An 18,721-nucleotide genomic window follows, 5' to 3' on the forward strand; every position below is an offset into this window, starting at 1 on the left:
GAGTTTTCCAAAATCTTTTGGTTTGATGCATCTTGGCACGCTGAATACGCTAAGCCCTTCTAGGTCTTCTAGCCACCTGACCCACTGCAGCTGGTAGTGTTAAGGAATAATGTCATCCCAACTGTAGCTCAACCTACAGAGGTTTTGCAGCATCAACTTGGCAGGTAAGGTAAAAGGTGCCAGAAATCCAATGGGGTCGTATACTGAGCTCACAACAGACAAGATGCCTCTTCTTGTAAATGGTCTTTCCTGGACTGCCATCTTGAATCTGAAGGTGTCAGTTTCTGCACACCATTGCAGTCCCAATGTTCTCTCCACAGGGAGATTGTCTCTGTCAAAGTCCAGTCCTTTCATTTCTTTGGCTCTTTTCGCTACATCAATGGACTCCATCACTGATCTGCTGTTGCTGACCCATTTCAACAACTGAAACCCTCCCAACTGGCATACAGCTGTCAGGTCTCCCACCAAGGCCATGGCTTCTGCCTCTGAAGGCATGGACTTCAAGCAGTCATCTACATAAATGTTCTGCTTGATGGTGTTGATCACATGTGCTGGGAATTTTTCTCTGTTGTCGTCAGCAGTCTTTCTTAGGGCAAAACTGGCACAGCTGGGCGATGATATTGCACCAAACAAATGAACAGTCATTCTGTATTCAATGAGATGTTGTGTCAGTTCACCATTTGGCCACCAGAGGAAACAAAGAAAATCTGCATCCTGTTTTGCCACTTTGACTTGGTGATACATTGCCCGTATATCCGCCATCACTGCTATAGGTTCTTGAAACCTTATGAGAACTCCAAGCAAAGAATTTGTCAAGTCAGGTCCCTGGAGAAGTTGACTGTTGTCTATGATATCACCAAGGAAATGAACATATTCCTCCTTAAATGTTGCCTTTTTCTCAAATTTCCTTTTTAGGCAGAGGACTCTTTGCTCAACAACAAAGCGGTTATTGGGCATGACAACATTATCCTCTCTGAAAGATAACCTCAAGCAGTAATGTCCACTGATGAGTTCAGCTGAACTGTTCATGATTGCCATAAAATTGAGATCTTCTCTGGACATTTCTGGCTTGTCATCTGATGATTTCTCATTGAAGTCATGGTTATATTGCTTCACCAGTAGTTCCTCTATGTGAGCAATGGTTATTCTGTTGGCTGTGATATTGGGACAGCTAATCTCAGTCTCATTGCCTCCTCTCAATGGTCCATTGATAACCCAGCCGAGTATGGTTCTGACAGCATAAGGTCCTTTGTTGTTGCTGTGTACCACTTGCCATGGTTCCATTACCTTTGGAACATTGGTCCCAATTAACAGCTCCACATCAGCATCAATTACAGGAATTTCCACAGAGCTTAAGTGTGGCCAAGCACTTAACTCTTCCTGTCGTGGAATGTTGTCACGAGTCACAGGCATCTTACACTGGGTGTAGACTTCTGGTAATTCAAAGTAGGTGTTACCATTGAATGCAGCTATATCCAGTCCTGAGATAACATGACTGTCAACAAACTTTTCTTCATTCATAGTCCTTAATAGGATTTTGGCACTCCTTCCTCTGACCTTTAGCTCCCTCATGAGTCGCTCAGAGCAGAAAGTGGCTGTGCTGCCAGGATCTAAAAATACATATGTGGTTAGCATTTTGCTACCTTTCTAGCCTTAATCTGAACAGGCACAATTGCCAAGACACTGTCCTGTGCTCCGGCCCCTGTATGACCACATGTCTTGGGAGAAACTGCATGACTTTTTCCTGATATTTCCTGCTGTGTGTCCTCTGAATTGTTTTTCTTCTCTTTTGAATGGATGTGAAGGATGGTAGGATGTTTCAGATTACACAATTTGCAAGACAGACGCCTATGACAGTCCTTGCTCGTGTCCAAAAGATAAACACCCAAAACAAACACCTTTCTCCTTCAAGAAGTTAATTTTTTCACTGTAACTTCTTCTCCGTTTTGGGACACAACTCCAATTTGTGACCCTCTTCACACAGCAGACAAGATACCTTTGTTGGTTTATCAGGTAAGTTTCTCTCGTTTTGCATTTGAGTCACAGGTTGAGAACTGACAGCTGCCACAGAAGTAGCAAAACTGCTTCCTTTTCCTTTAAAGCATACTTGTGAGACTTTGTTTCTCTCTTTATACTTAGGTGTTGAGGTAGATGTGTCCTGAATGTTTCCAAAGAGTGGACTGGAAGCAACAGACACTTGCCTTTCAATTAAGTTGACAATATCACTGAAACCTGCTCGGCGACTGAACTTCTCCTGCAGCTCATAAGCAGTGTTTCTCCATTTTTCCTTCAATTTATATGGTAGCTTCAAGACAATAGCACGCATGTTGGATGGCATATTCATCTCTGACATATAGTTGATGTCCTCCATAGCATTACAGCAGACACGTAAAAACAAAGCAAAAGCTTGCAAAGCTTCAATGTCTTCTGATTTTACTGATGGCCATCCAAGAGCTTTCTCCATGTATATGCAGTGGCTATTTTTTGTTAATTTCCAAAACGTTCTTGTAAGAGGTTCTTTGCTCTTTGATATCCTCTGTCTGGTGGCATGTATTGACAGCTCTTAACCAGCTCCCTTGGTTGTCCTTTGGTATACTGCTCCAAAACGTTTAAACAGTCTATGCTGCTAGCAGCCTTTCCTTCCACTCCATGCTCAATTGCTCTGATAAATGTGCTGTACTCAAGATGATCTCCATCAAAGCATGGTATATCCCTTGAAGGTAATAAGAAAGAATGTTGTTGCACTAATAGAGCCGTTATTTCATTTTGTTGTTGCATGATGGAAAGAAGATTGCCTTGGTCCACATTAGTTTGCATCAGGTCAACACGTTGAATGGGTATGTTTGTGTGATGTGTTGCATGATATGTTTCCTGAAATATTTGAGGCATGCTTGGTTGGGGATTCAGAGCATGAGCTTTTGGTCCAACATGCTGTGAAAATGTTTCCTTGTGTCGTGCTCCCATTGACATGGCTGTTTTGTCACCTCCTATTGGTGGAAGATTAAACTGATGAATGGAATATTTAGGCTGTGCCTCCATTATCACTGCCGCATTGCTGCCTCATGTTGGTGGATGATTGAATTGATGATTGGAATATTTAGGCTGTGTCTCCATTAGCACTGCCACATTGCTGCCTCCTGTTGGTGGATGATTGAATCGAGGCTTTGAACTTTGTGGAACAAATTCAATAGCAGAGAGTCTGAGAGAAGATTTGCGTTTAGAACTTCGCAGATATGAATTCATTCCATCTGAATGAGCTCTTGAGCTCTGCACATGAGATCGTCTGTACACATTAACCTTTGCAGTTTGAACAGCAATTTGAATTGCAATTCCAGCATTTCCTTTTTCTGTCGGATTTGCGCCTCCTGAGCGTCCAGCTCATGTCTTTCTTTAAGGGGCAGCTGCCTTAGCAATGAGAGCAGCCCTTTCCACCTCTGCTTTTAGGCATGCAGAGGAAATTGAAGACCTGAAAGACCTATGACTGTAAGGGCCAGTTGATGAGCCCGTTTTACCACCAACATTAGAAACGCTGTCCCCTGGACCAATGTCATCAGTGACCACAGTTGTGGCTGGTGCAGTTTTGTTTAATGCAGCATCATCATTGTCCCTTTTCTCAAACAACCACTTTTCCATGTTTTGTATTATTGCTTTATTGTTGTGCATTTGGGTTTCAAACCATTCATTTTGTTTTCACATTTCATCCTCAGGTAGTTTTTGTTTCAATGATTCATGAAACTGTTCAATTTCCACACAAAGTTTCAAACACATTTCATACTTTGTTTGTACCTCAGACACATTTCCCTTTGAAAGCATCATTTGCTTAACTTCCTTTGTTAGTTTGTATAGTTTCTTTATTCTGGAATTCCTTTCCTTTTGATTTGATATTATTTTAATTCCAATGCTTTGGCCGTTAGTTTGACCGATCTTTTACCACATTCATTTTCCGTTTCACTTTGATTGACAGCTGCAGACACATCACTCATTTTGATAATTATTTAGCAGAACTGCTGAAGGCTTTTAATAAGAATTGTAGCAGGATGTACCTGTATCCCTTTTGTGAGAAGGCCAATCTCTTCCACACAGCTTGTAACAATTCTTGTTTTGTCCTACCGTGATTCTTCTGCGGTGCTTTTGCGCAGGCTGTATCTGCGTCCATTTGAGTGGATTCAGCTGGCACTGAATGAATGAAGCGCGGCGCTGTCCTTCCTGTGGCAAATCCAATCGTTCCGTCCTTTGAAGCTAAGGTTTTCAACAAAATGTAGTGGCAATCTGTCCACAAAAAATGCCACTACAGGGATTTTGAAGCAATTTCCAACTCTTGCTGTTGCAAAAAACGAGGTCCTTCATCATCGTATGATTAATCCTTTATTGTATAAATGTATTTAAAAACACATACAAAAGACTGACTTGAAAGATTAAAAACAAACAGACGAGATCTACAAACCATCACTATTACACAGCTGAGGTTGAAAAACTGTGTGGCTTCCTCAACTAGATTCCCTTACTGGCTCACCTGTGATTCCCTTACTACCCTGGCTGATTAGCACATACACACAGGTGCGCAGGTGACGCAACGAACAAACCATTCACATAAACCCACCACCCACACACACTTTACATGCACACACATCCAAATTGGCCACAACAATGTGTCTGCTGCTAAACGGTGCACCTGTTACAATAATAATGAACTTTATTCTATAGCATTTTTCTTAACAAGGTTGCTGTTGTGAATGTGTTCCATTCTGTAACAAACTGAACAAAGACTTGCATCTATTTTGACTGGTATTATAAATTTGAAGGGGTGGGGGTGGGGGGTAATAGCACAACACACTAACTTGTACTAACACAGTACTTTGACAGTGTGTTTGGTACAGAATAATCATTGGAGAGCCCAGATTCATTCATGAGTTGTTTGTTTGGAATATAAATAATAATTGATGAGTCATTTATTGTCCTCACACTAACAGATCACCTTCAGGTCTGTCTCACGCTGTCAGCAAAGCTACATTTGAGTTAAATATTAATTTGAAATAAGCTCCATAATGGTTAGCAGTGTTGGGGAGTAACAGAATACATGTGTTACGTATTCAGAATACAAATTATGAGTAACTGTATTCCGTTATAGTTACAATTTAAATAGTTGGTATTTAGAATAGCAACATTGTTGAAATCAATGGATTACATCACTATACGTCTCTCTTTCACCAGTTTATTTACTCTCGCAACTCCATGTATTTCCCAGAAGCCCAAATATGAAAATGAAAAAATGAGCTATTTGTGTGATCACTGATATAGGTAGAGATGGAGCCAGAAACGGTACAACAGAGCCAGGGCTTTGGATGCGTTTCTATCTTGGAAATTCAAACAGCATTTCACATTAAAGAAAGAGAAGGGATAAACGAAATATAACTGTGCTGACCTCTGCTTGCCAGCAACCAACCTCCTGTCAGCATCCAAATTACTCCATCTTCAACCTGAAAAAGCATCTTAAAGTACGTTTTTTTTAATTAGCCAAGGGTAGTCGTCTGCTGTAGTTTTACTGGTCACCTTGCTATTTTATAGTTGACGTGCGACTTTACATTCTCCTACTTCGTTGATTTACTAGCCCCAGAGCTGTTGAAAGACTGACTAGCCCCGTTTGAAATGCTAGCTAACGTTAGCTAAAATTAGATTGTGGTAGCTTAAACTGCGGTTAGATTTTTGTAGTATGCAGTTTGGGACTACAAATACAAACATCTATCTGCTTGTTTAGGTACACATTCAGCCAGTTGGAACAGAAGAACACACCAGAATAGGCCTGTTTAGTAAGCTGTATGTGATGGCCGCATTCCTACACTTCTAAATGCAATTCAATGTGGAAGTAATCCAAGTATTCAGAATATGTTACTCAGATTGAGTAACGTAATGCAATTACAAATTACATTTTTGGGCATGTATTCTTTATTCTATAATGGAATACGTTTTGAAAGTATCCTTCCCAACACTGATGGTTAGCATAGCATAGTTAGCTCCCACTGTTAAAAGCAGATGGTGATTATTCTGAACACGGTGGCTAAGAGCTGTTAGCACAGAGCTAAACTCTTCAACACAAACACATTTTCACAGTTTGATCAAACTAACAGATCAGAAATCAGCTGAAAAGTTTCACTTACCAAAAGTTTAACCTGGAGGAAACATATCTGCATCACAACACGACACGGGAGGAAGTTAAAGTAAAAAGCTGCTGACACACACACACACACACACACACACACACACACACACACACACACACACACACACACACACACACACACACACACACACACACACACAGAGCAGAAAGTAGGGGGAAACGGAAGGTGAAAAGTTTAGCTTCTGTTCACACGGCTTACAGAGAGCTGACACCAGAGAGCCTGCACGTTTCAGCACATTTAAAATGGAGGATGTCAGAAACAGAGATGCAAAGATAAACCCATTAAATGTCAACTATTAAATTAATCTCCTACTATTCTGATAATCCATTAATCAGTTTGACTCATTTTTGATGATAAAACAGGTAAACTTGTGTGATGTCAGCTTGTTAAATGTGAATTTGTTCAAGTTTCTTCTCTCCTCTGGGACAGGAAACTAAATATCTTTGAGTTGTGGACATTTGAGGACTTCTTTGGGAAACACTGATCCACATTTTAGAGACAGAACAACTCATCCATTCATCCAGAACATAATCCACACATTAATCCAACATGAAAATAATCGTTAGTGGCAGCACCAGTCAGAAAAATCATTTGCAAAACTCTTACAAACAAAAAGTGAATTGAACAAAAACCAAACTCCCCTCTTAGAAATGACCAGGAGCAGGTAATGGCTGCAATGTTTGGTGATTTTTTTCTGCAAGTTCAAGAACAAGGCAGATAAAAGTGGAAAATAAAAAATAAAAACTATTGTATAGAGGCAGTTAAAATAACTTCAGGCAACTATCCTGACCAGGCAATAGAAAAAAAACTCACAAATTTAACAAGTACAACTAGAGCTAAGAACTATATACAAGTTTCCAATCCATTAACTTAGATGAACTGGATTTATCCTGAGGGATATTGCAGTGCAGCAGTTAAATAACAAAGTAGGAAAGCTGAAGAGATTCAACACAAACAATTTCAAACAAGTCAAACTGTTACACACAGCGTCAGTTGTTGGAGTATTCATGTTTCTGAAGTTATTGTTGATTTAAATATTCCCAGAAATCTCTGTGACTCTGGGCCAGATGTACTAATGCTTTTGCGCCCACTTCAGGTGTATTTGTTTCGCAACATGTGCGTAAAAGCATGGCGAGGTATGTACTAACAGGCCGCACTGAGGTAAAAGCCTGTCATGCATATGCATTCATGGGAGGGTGAAGGGGGAAGTGGGAGTTTCCCATAAAGAGATGAGAAGGGAAGCGTAAATTGCGACTAATTATGTATTCCGCGGTATGTACAAAAACCTCCCGTGAATGCGATCCTCTATTTTGCGGTGAAAATTCTCCGCCTCTTAAAGGCAGGTGTAAACCTGGAAGAGGTTTTCTGGCATATGCCTCCTGGTGAAATGGCAGCAGTAATCCGAGCAAGATGAAGACATAGGCCAAGGAGACAAGCTGGGAGGCAAGGATCACACTTTTTCAGTTGAGTGAACACAAAATCATTAAGTGTTACAGATTAAGCAACCATGCAATATTACAGTTACTGGAAGAAATCAAAGATGACATCATATCTCTGACTCAGCATTCACATTCCATTCCAGCAGTTGTTAAACTCTGCGCTACAATAGACATATTGGCATCAGGATCATTTCAAACAGTCATCAGCAGTGGGAATATTACAGTGTGCACTCAGCGTAAAGAAATAAATACCATGATAACATCTAAATAAATGTTGATAGATGTAGCATTATAGTTTTAAAAAAATATCAATAAACAACAAAGCAATCCAGCTTCCCTGCAGTGAACTCATGAAATAAAAAGATGCACATACTCTGTCCTTGCATCTGCTGACCTGCTGCTGACCTGCTGCTGCAGCAGCCAGACGCCCTGAAACAGGAAACTAAATGAAGAACAACATCACGTCTCTCTCTTAAAGCAACAGCACAGTCAGCATCTGAATCTCCTGATCAGATCTGAGTTTAGGGTTGAAATACTTTGCCTCAATATTTAGAAGTTAAAATGGTTTTATCATTGAGTTACAGGGAAAAGATAAGCAGTGTTTATGAGTGAGAGAGGGAGAGTTTATGGTGCAGCTGCTGCTCACTGACCAACATCTAGTTAAGAGCTCAAACTGTGTTTGGGGTTGTGGTTATACAACCTGTTGCACTGGACAGATATTTAAAAGATTAGTTCATGTTTGTCTCACTTCATACTTCATTCCACATAAAGTACCTAATGTGGAGTCTAAAGTTAGTTAGAGTTACTGTGACTGTGCAACATGGTCTCACGGCAGTTTGTGAAATGGTCATGTTATTTTTAATCTATTGATTTGTGTACACAGACATGCTTATCTGTTTTTTTTCGTGGTGCTCAGCACGTAATGGGAAGCATCTATACGGAGGTTGGGTTTAGGAAGAGAAGAACAGGGAAAGGAAAAGTCGCATGCCGGGACACGATCCGCAGTCTCTGGGGTGAAAGTCCTGTGTTGTTTGACCCATCCACCACCCCAAAATATACGTAGAGATGTTGCCCTAAGCAGATTTTTGGCATTTCATACTACTCGCTACTGTAGTCATGCTATGATCACCAAAGATGCTTCCCATTGAAATACATTAGTTTAACAAACGTGTTGACCACCTCGAAAAAAATGAGATAAACGTGTCCGTGTGCACGAATCGATAGATTAAATAACGTGACCTTTTCACGAACTGCCGTGAGACTGGGTTGGACTGTGACATTGGTGCAGTTTGTGGATTTTTTGTTCCCCCTAAACAAACCACTTCCTCTGTTTCTATCACTATTCTCAGCAGCTTTGCAGTTCTCATGCGTCAAGAAACCACAACAGAAAGCTTCCTGGAAAAAACCCAGACAGCCTGTAAGAGATCACAATGTGTTGACAAGTACTCAATTAATGTTATCTACAAATGTTCTTTTCATGCCTCTTTCTACATCTATTCAGAAGGAAATACTCTGTACTTTTTGCTTCGTTACGTGTATTAAATTGTGTCCCTTTGAAGGTGTCCCTTTGGGCTCTGGGGTATTTTGACCCCACTTCCATGTATATTTCTATAAGCATCGATACAGGTTACAGGACAAAAAGAATTCCAAGGTTGTGATTGGGCTCGATGACTCTTATTTCTACAACAAACTGGACTGAACAGTGACACTAACACAAGGACAGTCAGCAAGAACCAGTGGCCTTTAAAACATTGTGTTTATATGGTAAACAAATAAAATGATTAGGTAAAGTAAGCCAGTCAGCCAATCTCCACCCTGAAGACCAGCAACCCCTGTTGCTGAAGAAGCTCTAAAGAGGCAGAAGCACGATGGGACAGACTGAAAAAACATCGCAAAATCCCAGGTCACTCTCCTCCTGCTAAAGAGACACTAGCTGCCTGGACACAACCACAGGGGTCCATGGAGGCAAAGCACCAGCCCACCCAGCACGCCCCGCCAGACATACACCCGGCCCCCCCTCTCAGACTCTGACCCTGCCCGCATATCAATTTAGGTTCACAGTAGTCTCTTATATCCAGACCTTCCTCTACAGCGCTGTGGAGGAAGGTCTGGCTAGTCCACCCAGTATTCCTGGATGGGAGAAAAACCTGCTCTGATGGAACGTGTACGTTCAAAAGTAGTAGTGCGAGAGAAAACTAGCTAGCTGTCTGGATTTACCCTGCAGAGATCTGAGGAGCAGTTAACCATAGTCCTCACAAATCAGCCGGAGGTTAGAACGCCAACACAAAGACAGAGGAAGGTGACCGACATCCGGCAGCACCAGAGCAATCCCTGAAGTGGAACGTCGTGGACATAAACTAGGTTTACAGTATATTTTGGCTCACCTGGTTTTTGCTACTTTTTCCATTTTATTTAAAAATGTTTTTTTTCTAGGTTGGTCACTCGGCTAGAAAGAGTGAAGAGAGAGCTCTTGACTGAGGTGACAGACGTCTTAATTTCACTCAGGGCTCCATCAATAACATCAAGGCGAGCACCGACTGATTCATCTATGTCATTCACACGGGAGGCCACAGACTTTATTTCAGCTAAAATCTGCTCCATAGTTCTCGAGGCAGTCAGCCCTGAGGCCCTAGCTTGAAGCAAAAGTCTTTGTCGTTCTGCTTGTTAGGCATCTCTACAATAGATTCCTGACCGGTATTTTCAAGTTTGCTTGGAGAAAGTTACTACTGTTTTTTTAACCTGGAGCCGGAGAGAAATCTCAAGCGGCTCGATCAGGGTCACGTGACCTCCTAAGTAATGTTTTCAATGCTGAACTGTTTTTGCATGGTGGTATTAGTATTGGTATTAGTTTTACTGCACATTAGAAATAACTGAGAATCAAATCGACACAAGTTATTGTGCTACTGGCAGGACCTGGTGGCTAACTGTTAGCACAGAGCCGAGCTCTTCTCAACACAAACTGCATCTTTTCACACACAAACACCTGAATTTCTGCCTTTAACAGTTTGAGAAAACTAACATGAGATCAGAGATCAGCTGAGAGTCGCTCAACACTGAAAAGTCTCACTTACCAAAAGTTGAAGATGGAGAAACATCTGCATCCCAACACGGGACAAAGTGAACTAACTGGAGAGGTTTGAATTTGACCTTTAATCTCCCTTATTAAAATATGTCTACGGAGCTCAAGTTACAGCTCTTTATGAGACATTATAAACAATAGAAACACACACGCTCATAAAACCAGCTGATTATATCTAATAATACGTACTTAATAATGATATTATATACAGAGACTAGAGGTGTGTCTCAAATCGCGCACTTCTGTACTTATACTAGCTATTTGAGTACACTCAATCTTTCACTTGTCGAAGTGTGGTAAATGCAGTGCACTACAAGTACCCGGATGGTGCACTCATAACAGTCAAAAAGTTGAGTGTGGATCGATGGACACTTTCCACCCTCAACGGTCGCCATCTTGGCTACCTAGCGGAAGGGGCGGAGCTAACAAAAGGTGAAAAACTTTCGATAATGGTGGCCGAATACGCGACAGCGAGACCCACGGAGCATTACAAATGTAAGTTGAACATTAGTCTTTTGCTATACTTGTATAACATATAAGCCACCTGTTTATGTATAGTAGGTTAATTTTGGAGTCGGTGATGATTTTTGTACCGCGAATTATAACGTTAATTTGTACCGTAATTTGATGTGCTATCAAGCTAGCTTTAGCTAACTTTAGCTAGCTAACAGCGGCACAGTTTAACCAAAGAAGTTACGGGTACGTCTATAATCTTTGGTTTAACCACTGGTAAATAAGTTATAACCTAGCTAATGTTACATGTGTTGTGGTATACGGTTGTTTGTTGTGTTAAACTATCGTCCTCACTGTAGACAATTTTAGCGTTAGATGTGTGATCTTGTAGATATACATTAAGCTGCGAGCGTTAGTAGTAATGTTACAGTACGTTAATGTATGCTATGTTATAACGTATTAACAGTGCTGTTTGTGTCCTGACTTATATAATCGTTAGGGACACAGACGTGGCCGTCAATGCTGCCAACTTGAGGGAAGTCCTCCTCTGCTGGAAGGCGAACGACCTGGGGGAGGAGAGAGAGGACTCCCTGCTGGTATTGTGGACAGCACGGTGGCCCGGGGCATAGCAAAGGCTCTGGCTAAACCACGATAAGAGGTACTGCTGGCGAGCCAAAAGAGGAAGACAAGGGCCGAGGATGTACCGTTAAAGGATCCCCCTGGAGAGTCTGAAGTCCACCATCAGATCACTTTCCCCATCAAAGTACAGGGCCAGCAATGAATAGAACAATGGGATATATTTAAATGTCTATTGGGTTGCCTCTGCTTTCACTCTTGTATTGTCACTGTAATTAATAGCTATTGCAATAAACACCCTTATATAAACATATAATATGACTATTTTCTATGTATGTTCTTTATATCAGTTGGACACCATTTGAATTGCTCAGATTTTGCTAAAATAACTAAAAATGGCCATTTTGGGTTGTTCTTTACAATGAATTAAGAGCAAAAGTATGAATATCATCATACCGGTAAGTCTACGGTTGCATAAAACAGAGGGCAAAAACAAGCAACAATAAAAACAATCACATTCATTTTGATGAACAAAGCAGAAATGTGTTTTTCACGAGTGACAACAGCGTTGGGAATGCTCTGCCTTGGGTACAATTCAAAATTTCATAGAAGAAGAAGGAGGACTGAGATGTTGTGATGTCATTTCCTGTAAGTACATAAGGCAGTGCGCGATTTGAGACAACACTACCCCGTCAAATTTTACGCACTATGCAAGTAAGTACGTAGTGTACGAAGTGCACTTCAGTTAGTACACTAACGGAAGTGCGCGATTTGAGACACACTATAGAACTTCCAGAATATTAATGATGATCAGACGAGTTATAGAATAGAATAGAATAGAATACACTTTATTGTCCCCAAGGGGAAATTTGTCTTGGACATAGTGCTACAATATGTTGCTTCACAACATAACCAACAAAAAAAACATTCTCAGATTAACATAGAATAAATACAAATACAATACAAAAGGATAAAATCAACATGAAAGTGAGATCAGCACAACATCCTAAGACACAAAAGACACAAAAGAAGGACACACATGACAGCACGAATGACACAACGTCCTAAGAGTGAACTGTAATAATTAAAGTGTGAGGTGCAAAAAGTGCTGATGTATTTACTGCACCCCTGCTCTGCTGGGCTAAGATTTACTATTGGAGTTCAGCAGCTTGATGGAAGTTGGAATAAACGATAACTTTAGTCTGTTTGTTTTAAATCTTGGCACACGGAATCTCCTCCCTGATGGCAGAAGTTCATATTCAGGGAAGAGAGGGTGTTGAGAGTCTGCAGTGATTCTTTCAGCTTGTTTTCTAACAGCTTGCTCGTACAGGCTCTGTATGGGCTTGTACTCTTTCCTCCCTATTATCCTCATAGCTGTCTTGTGTGTGCTGACCAGCCTGCTTCTCAGCTGCACTGTTAAGTTGCCAAACCGTGCTGTGATTCCATATCTAATGATGCTCTCCAGAATCGCCTGGTAGAACATGAGCATGATCTGGCTGCTGACTCCATACAGTCTCAGTCGCCTTAAAAAGTATAGTCTCTGCTGCAATTTATTGCACAGATGGTCAATGTGTGTTTTCCAGCAGAGCAGATTATCTATATGGACACCTAAGTATTTGTAAGACGTTACCTGGATGATTTTCTGATTTTTTATGACGACTGGCTCATGGTCAATCACTTGCCTTGGGTCCAGGATCATCTCCTGTGTTTTTGTGACATTTAAGATAAGATGGTTATTACCACACCACTTGATAAAGGTGTCTATCTCATCGTGGTACACAGAAGGATTTATATCTTTCTGGACAAGGCTCAAAATTGCTGTATCATCTGCAAATTTTATAATATAGTTATTTGGGTGTACTTTCCTGCAGTCATTGGTATACAATGTAAAAAGTATGGGTGATACCACAGAATCTTGTGGGACCCCCGTGTTGCTATGTTTGACCTCTGACAGCGTGCCATTGACTTTCACCTGTTGTGTCCTATTAGTTAAAAAAGAATAAAACCATTTGATCAGGGCAGGATTAACATGCATATCATTCAGTTTCTTTAAAAGCAGATAGGGTTGTACAGTATTAAATGCTGAACTAAAATCAATAAATGATATTCTAGAATAGGCTTTTGTATCCTCAAGATGTTTAGAAGTAAGATGCGAGATACAGAGGATGGCATCTTCTGTACTGCGTTCATGTTTATAGGCAAATTGCCACGTGTCCAACACTGGATCAACCTCTGCCTTAAGCTGGGACACTACAAATTTCTCAAGGCATTTCATTACAATAGGAGTCAAAGCTATGGGCCAAAAGTCATTATTCACTGAGGCAGAGGGCTTTTTAGGAACTGGTGCTATGATGGATTTCTTCCATAGAGCTGGGACGGTGTGCGTGTCCAGAGACCGTTGGAATATGGGACACCATGCTGGTGTTAGTTCCTCTGCACAGTTTTTGAGCAGAAAAGCTGGTAGTCCATCTGGGCCTGTTGACTTGTTGGTACACACATTTTTAAAAAGACGCTGAACGCTGGGTGGATCCACTTCCAGCCAGCGGGTGTTATCATTTTCAGGCATAGATTCCCACACACTGTCCAGTTCCTGGGAGAAATTTTCTGACTCGAACCTCAGGAAAAAGTCATTCAGCTCATTTGCCCTTTGTAATTCATCCACTGCGACAATTGTTTTTTTTGGAGGGTTCATGTTAGTGACTGATTTCATAGTGGCCCACAGTTTTTTAGTATTTGATGTTTGTATACTATTCCATGGTTTGCCTATGTTGTTGTTTTGTATTTCTGAGAAGCTGTTTAAGCTCTTTTTGTACAACAGACAATAATGTCTTATTATTTTTAAAAGCTTGCTTTTTCCGATTTATGCAGTTTTTAATCTCTTTTGTAATGTAGGTCTTATTGTTGGGGTAAACAATTACATTTTTCTTACATCAATTTATCTACCACATTGTCAGAGCAGAATTTTACATAATGTTATTGTTTCAGTAGCATCGTCAAGCTCTAGTGCATGAAATATAGACCAGTCTGTACACATAAAACACCCCTTTAACATCTCAATGGAATCATCTGTCCACACATTAACAGTCTTATGTTCTGGTTTATTTGACTTAAAAACAGATTTATAAGAGGGGATTAGGTGTATTGTATTATGGTCTGAGTTAGAAAGAGGGGGTTTTGGCTTTGCAGAATATGCATTCTTAATATTTCCATAGCATTTATCTAGGATCTTATTATTTCGAGTGTGGCATCTTACGTATTGTTCAAAGCCTGGTAAAACAGCCTCTCCCTTACAGTGGTTAAAATCACCTAAAAAGAAAGTCGGTGCTCCGGGTGTGCGCTGCAGCTGTTCATGTGCGCACTCTGCTATACATGTAGCAGCTTTACTTGCATTGGCGCTGGGGGGGCCATAAACAGCAACTATAATAACACTGCCAAACTCCCTTGGGAGGTAGTGTGGTCTCAGGGATAAACAGAGCAGTTCTATATCCAGGCTGCATATGATGTCTCTTACTGTGTACTGTCTGCACCATTTGTCACTCACATAAATGCACAAGCCTCCTCCACTCCTCTTGCCGGACGTTTCTGAGGAGCGGTCGGCTCGTACAAGTGAGACCGTCCAGATTGAGCAGGGAATCAGGGACTCGTTGGTGAAGCCAGGTCTCGGTAAACACAATAAGGTTTGATTCCCGGAATTCAAAGCAGTTTCTGTGGTTGAGTCGGACTTCATCCATCTTGGGCATTAACGACCGCGCGTTGCTCAGGATTATTGATGGTAGTGGTGGTTTACTTGCTCGCCGGCGGAGACGCTCTCTGACGCCTCCCCGCCTTCCTCGCTTTCGCCGTGGCCGTGTGGCTCGGATGACAGCCGGCAAGTGATCCGGAGGTGTAGACTTGAATGGTCGGAGAGACAGCAATGTATCTCTGGAGTATATACGTCGTAGTCCATATTCCCACTGTGTTGCGGGGCATGGGACTAAAAGATCACTAATGATCATCAGAGCCAGCAACAGACCAGCGAAGTGCAGGCTTGATGCCATTGTTCGAGGCTATTGTTTGCCCGCAATAGCTGGCAGATGAGTTGTCTCAGTTTGCAATGCCGTCGCAAGCACACTTTCGTATTGCTAACAAACAAACGAAGCGCATTTGGGAAAGAAAAAGAAACACTTACTAAAACAAGAACACTTAATAAACACTTAGTAAAACAATACACTTAATACTAGAAAAACAAACAAAAGCAACAGTAGCACAAGCCCAGGTCGCTACAGAGCCGCGCCCCCGTAGAGCCTGAGTTACCTGCAACTGTCAGTAGAGGAGTGTGTGGTTGCCTTGGTAACGTTAGTAAAAATGTCTTGTGCTTGCCGCCATGTGTATATATATATATTTTATTTTTTTATATTATATTTTATATATATCTTTCTTTTCCTTATATATATATATATATATATATATATATATATATATATATATATATATATATATATATATATATATATATATATAAGGAAAAGAAAGAAAACAAGTACAACAAACCAAGACGTACATTTATTTTCATTCCACGTTATTACTGGATCCAAATTGTCTTTCATTAGCATTTTATCATCCATAGTAATCACAATTCCAAAATATTTTGTGTTTTTTACGGGGATGCTACAAATTTGTGTATTTTAAATATCTTTTAAGGTGAGAATTTCACATTTATTCAAATTAATATTTAAGCCAGATACTTCAGAAAATGTATCAATGGCAGATAAAACATGAGAAACTTCTGTTTTGCTATTTAGAAATGAAGTGGTATCATCCGCCAGTTGTGAGATTTTAATTTAAACCACCGAGTATGCTCATTCTCCAGCCTTCGATTATTGTACCTAGTCTAGTTTCTAGTCTCTGTACTCACCTGTCTGCCCTGTTTCCTGGTGTGACTAACCTGACTAACCTAACTCTGTCCTCAGAAATAACCTTCGGAATCATCTGCTGCCAATAGCCACGCACTGGATCATCGAGTCTGCAGCAGCACTGAGAAACACAGCCCAGACCCCAATCCTTCTTCAGACCCAGCACCCCCACTGCTAGCTCACACTCACTGTTTCATTAAAATAAGATTATTTACTACCAACTCCCCAAACCTGACAAAGAATTTGGCCAGCTAATGGGAACAAATAAGGAGATCTGGGGCAGCCCTGGTGAATACTTCTTTTTATATTGAATCTAGGTGATGTACCACAGGCCAGTTTGACACAGCTGTTGTTATTGCTGTAGAGAGTTTTAATTGCCTTCATGAAGAAATTATCAAACTGGAAAAAATTTAACGTATTAAAGATGAAATAATGGGATACCATATCAAACGCTTTCTGATAGTCTAAAAATAATATTATGGGCTGCCATCCAATAAGTCTTTTTAATGAACTGAGTCAATAACCAAACAAATATGTTACTATGTGAGAGCCACTCCACTCCACCAATCCACACTGGCATTCATTCATGATTTGGTTACACTTTACTTGAAGGTATCTACATAAGAGTGACATGACACTGTCATGAACGTGTCATGAACATTATAAACAAGTCATAAACATTTATGACATAACGCTTTTTTAGTAAGTGTCATTCGGTTTTTGTCATAACAAGTTATGGTTAGGGTTAGGGGTTATGGTTAGGGTTCATGTGTCATGTCACTCTTATGTAGATACCTCCAAGTAAAGTGTTACCCAGATTTTAAGCGCTTGGCTAACAGAGAGACAATCATTTTATAATCATTGTTAAGGAGTGTAATTGGTGTCCAGTTATCGATGAGTAAGAGATCTTTATTTGGTTAGGGAGTTAAGGTGAGCACACCTGTAACGACAGGGGGAGTTCTTCCTTACAGAAAGCTTCATTATGGACAGCAAAGAGACATTTAGCGACTTCATCTGCAAACGTTTTATAAAATTCAGAGGTCAGGCCATCGTTACCTGGAGATTTATGTTCTTTAGATGTTATATAGTTGACAGTATTTTCTCTAGTTATTTTTCTTGAGCAGTCTCTCAGTCTTTAATGAAGTTTAGGGTATCAGAACTTTGGTAGTAATTGCAAGGTTGAATAACTACCACTTTATTGTAAGAGCAGCAACATCTCAACAGCATGTTCAACATCATCACCTCCTACTGCCATTTCTTATTCATCTGCACCTTACTCATCTGTATATCTGTATTATATATATATATATATATATATATATATATATATATATATATATATATATATTTTACCCGTCTGTATATAATAGAGGTGTTTAGTGTACATATAATGTTAAGTAATATTTAAGTCTCAGCCTCAGAGCCTCAGCTGTTCTGACTTGAGTATACAAGTTTATTACAACACAAATCTGATATCAGAGAAGGTCTTGGTACAGCTAGTAACCATGGACACAGATTTACCAAAAACTTAAAGGTCCAGTGTGTAACGTGTTTAGTTGTTCATTTTCAAAATCTGTGTTTCCCGTTCACAAACTTGTCCTTTTTTATGAATACTTATCACCACCATCAATTCCAAGTATTCCTATTGGCTTGAAATTTTACATTTGCGTTTGCATGAACTGGGGTAGACGCTCCATATTCATGCTCCATCTAGAAATACGTTAGCTGGTAAGGGACATACAGGACATACTGCTGTGTGTGTGTGTGTGTGTGTCTGTAAGGGACATACAGGACATACTGCTCTGCCTTTCACGTTTTCGCTGTCACATGATAAACTCACAGGTGCTGCTAATGCTGCTAATGGGTATCTTAGCTTCCCGGCCCCGGGAGTTTGAAGAAGGAAACATGGAGGACCACATGTATTCAAAATCCAAATTTCAGGAATAGCAGTCTTCTTCTTCTTCTTCGCCCAGAAAAAGAAAAAGGAGATTGAAAAGAGCAAAAGTCTGGCTTTTTGAAGCGTGAAAGTGAACCGTAGCTGTAATACGTACTTTGAACTGCGTGGTGCGAGAGAGTTGATTGTGATATATGATCTCAACGCTA

General features: G+C 40.4%; 2 long non-coding RNA genes across 2 annotated transcripts in view; one reads left to right on the plus strand and one right to left on the minus strand.

Moving 5' to 3' along the window:
- The window catches only part of LOC116067370, a 24,967-nt gene that overhangs the window by 6,085 nt on the left and 161 nt on the right, over window positions 1–18,721 (plus strand). Inside the window, exons 3-4 of the long non-coding RNA XR_004109187.1 lie at window positions 661–665; window positions 18,017–18,152. This is a non-coding gene — a long non-coding RNA (uncharacterized LOC116067370). The remainder of the gene's footprint in view (window positions 1–660; window positions 666–18,016; window positions 18,153–18,721) is intronic.
- The window catches only part of LOC118496165, a 17,000-nt gene continuing 7,204 nt past the window's right edge, over window positions 8,926–18,721 (minus strand). The window contains exons 2-3 of the long non-coding RNA XR_004898651.1: window positions 17,807–17,811; window positions 8,926–8,939 (exon numbers count right to left, since the gene is read on the minus strand). This is a non-coding gene — a long non-coding RNA (uncharacterized LOC118496165). The remainder of the gene's footprint in view (window positions 8,940–17,806; window positions 17,812–18,721) is intronic.

Source organism: Sander lucioperca, chromosome 1, assembly GCF_008315115.2.
Source record: "Sander lucioperca isolate FBNREF2018 chromosome 1, SLUC_FBN_1.2, whole genome shotgun sequence".
NCBI classification, from domain to species: Eukaryota; Metazoa; Chordata; class Actinopteri; order Perciformes; family Percidae; genus Sander; species Sander lucioperca.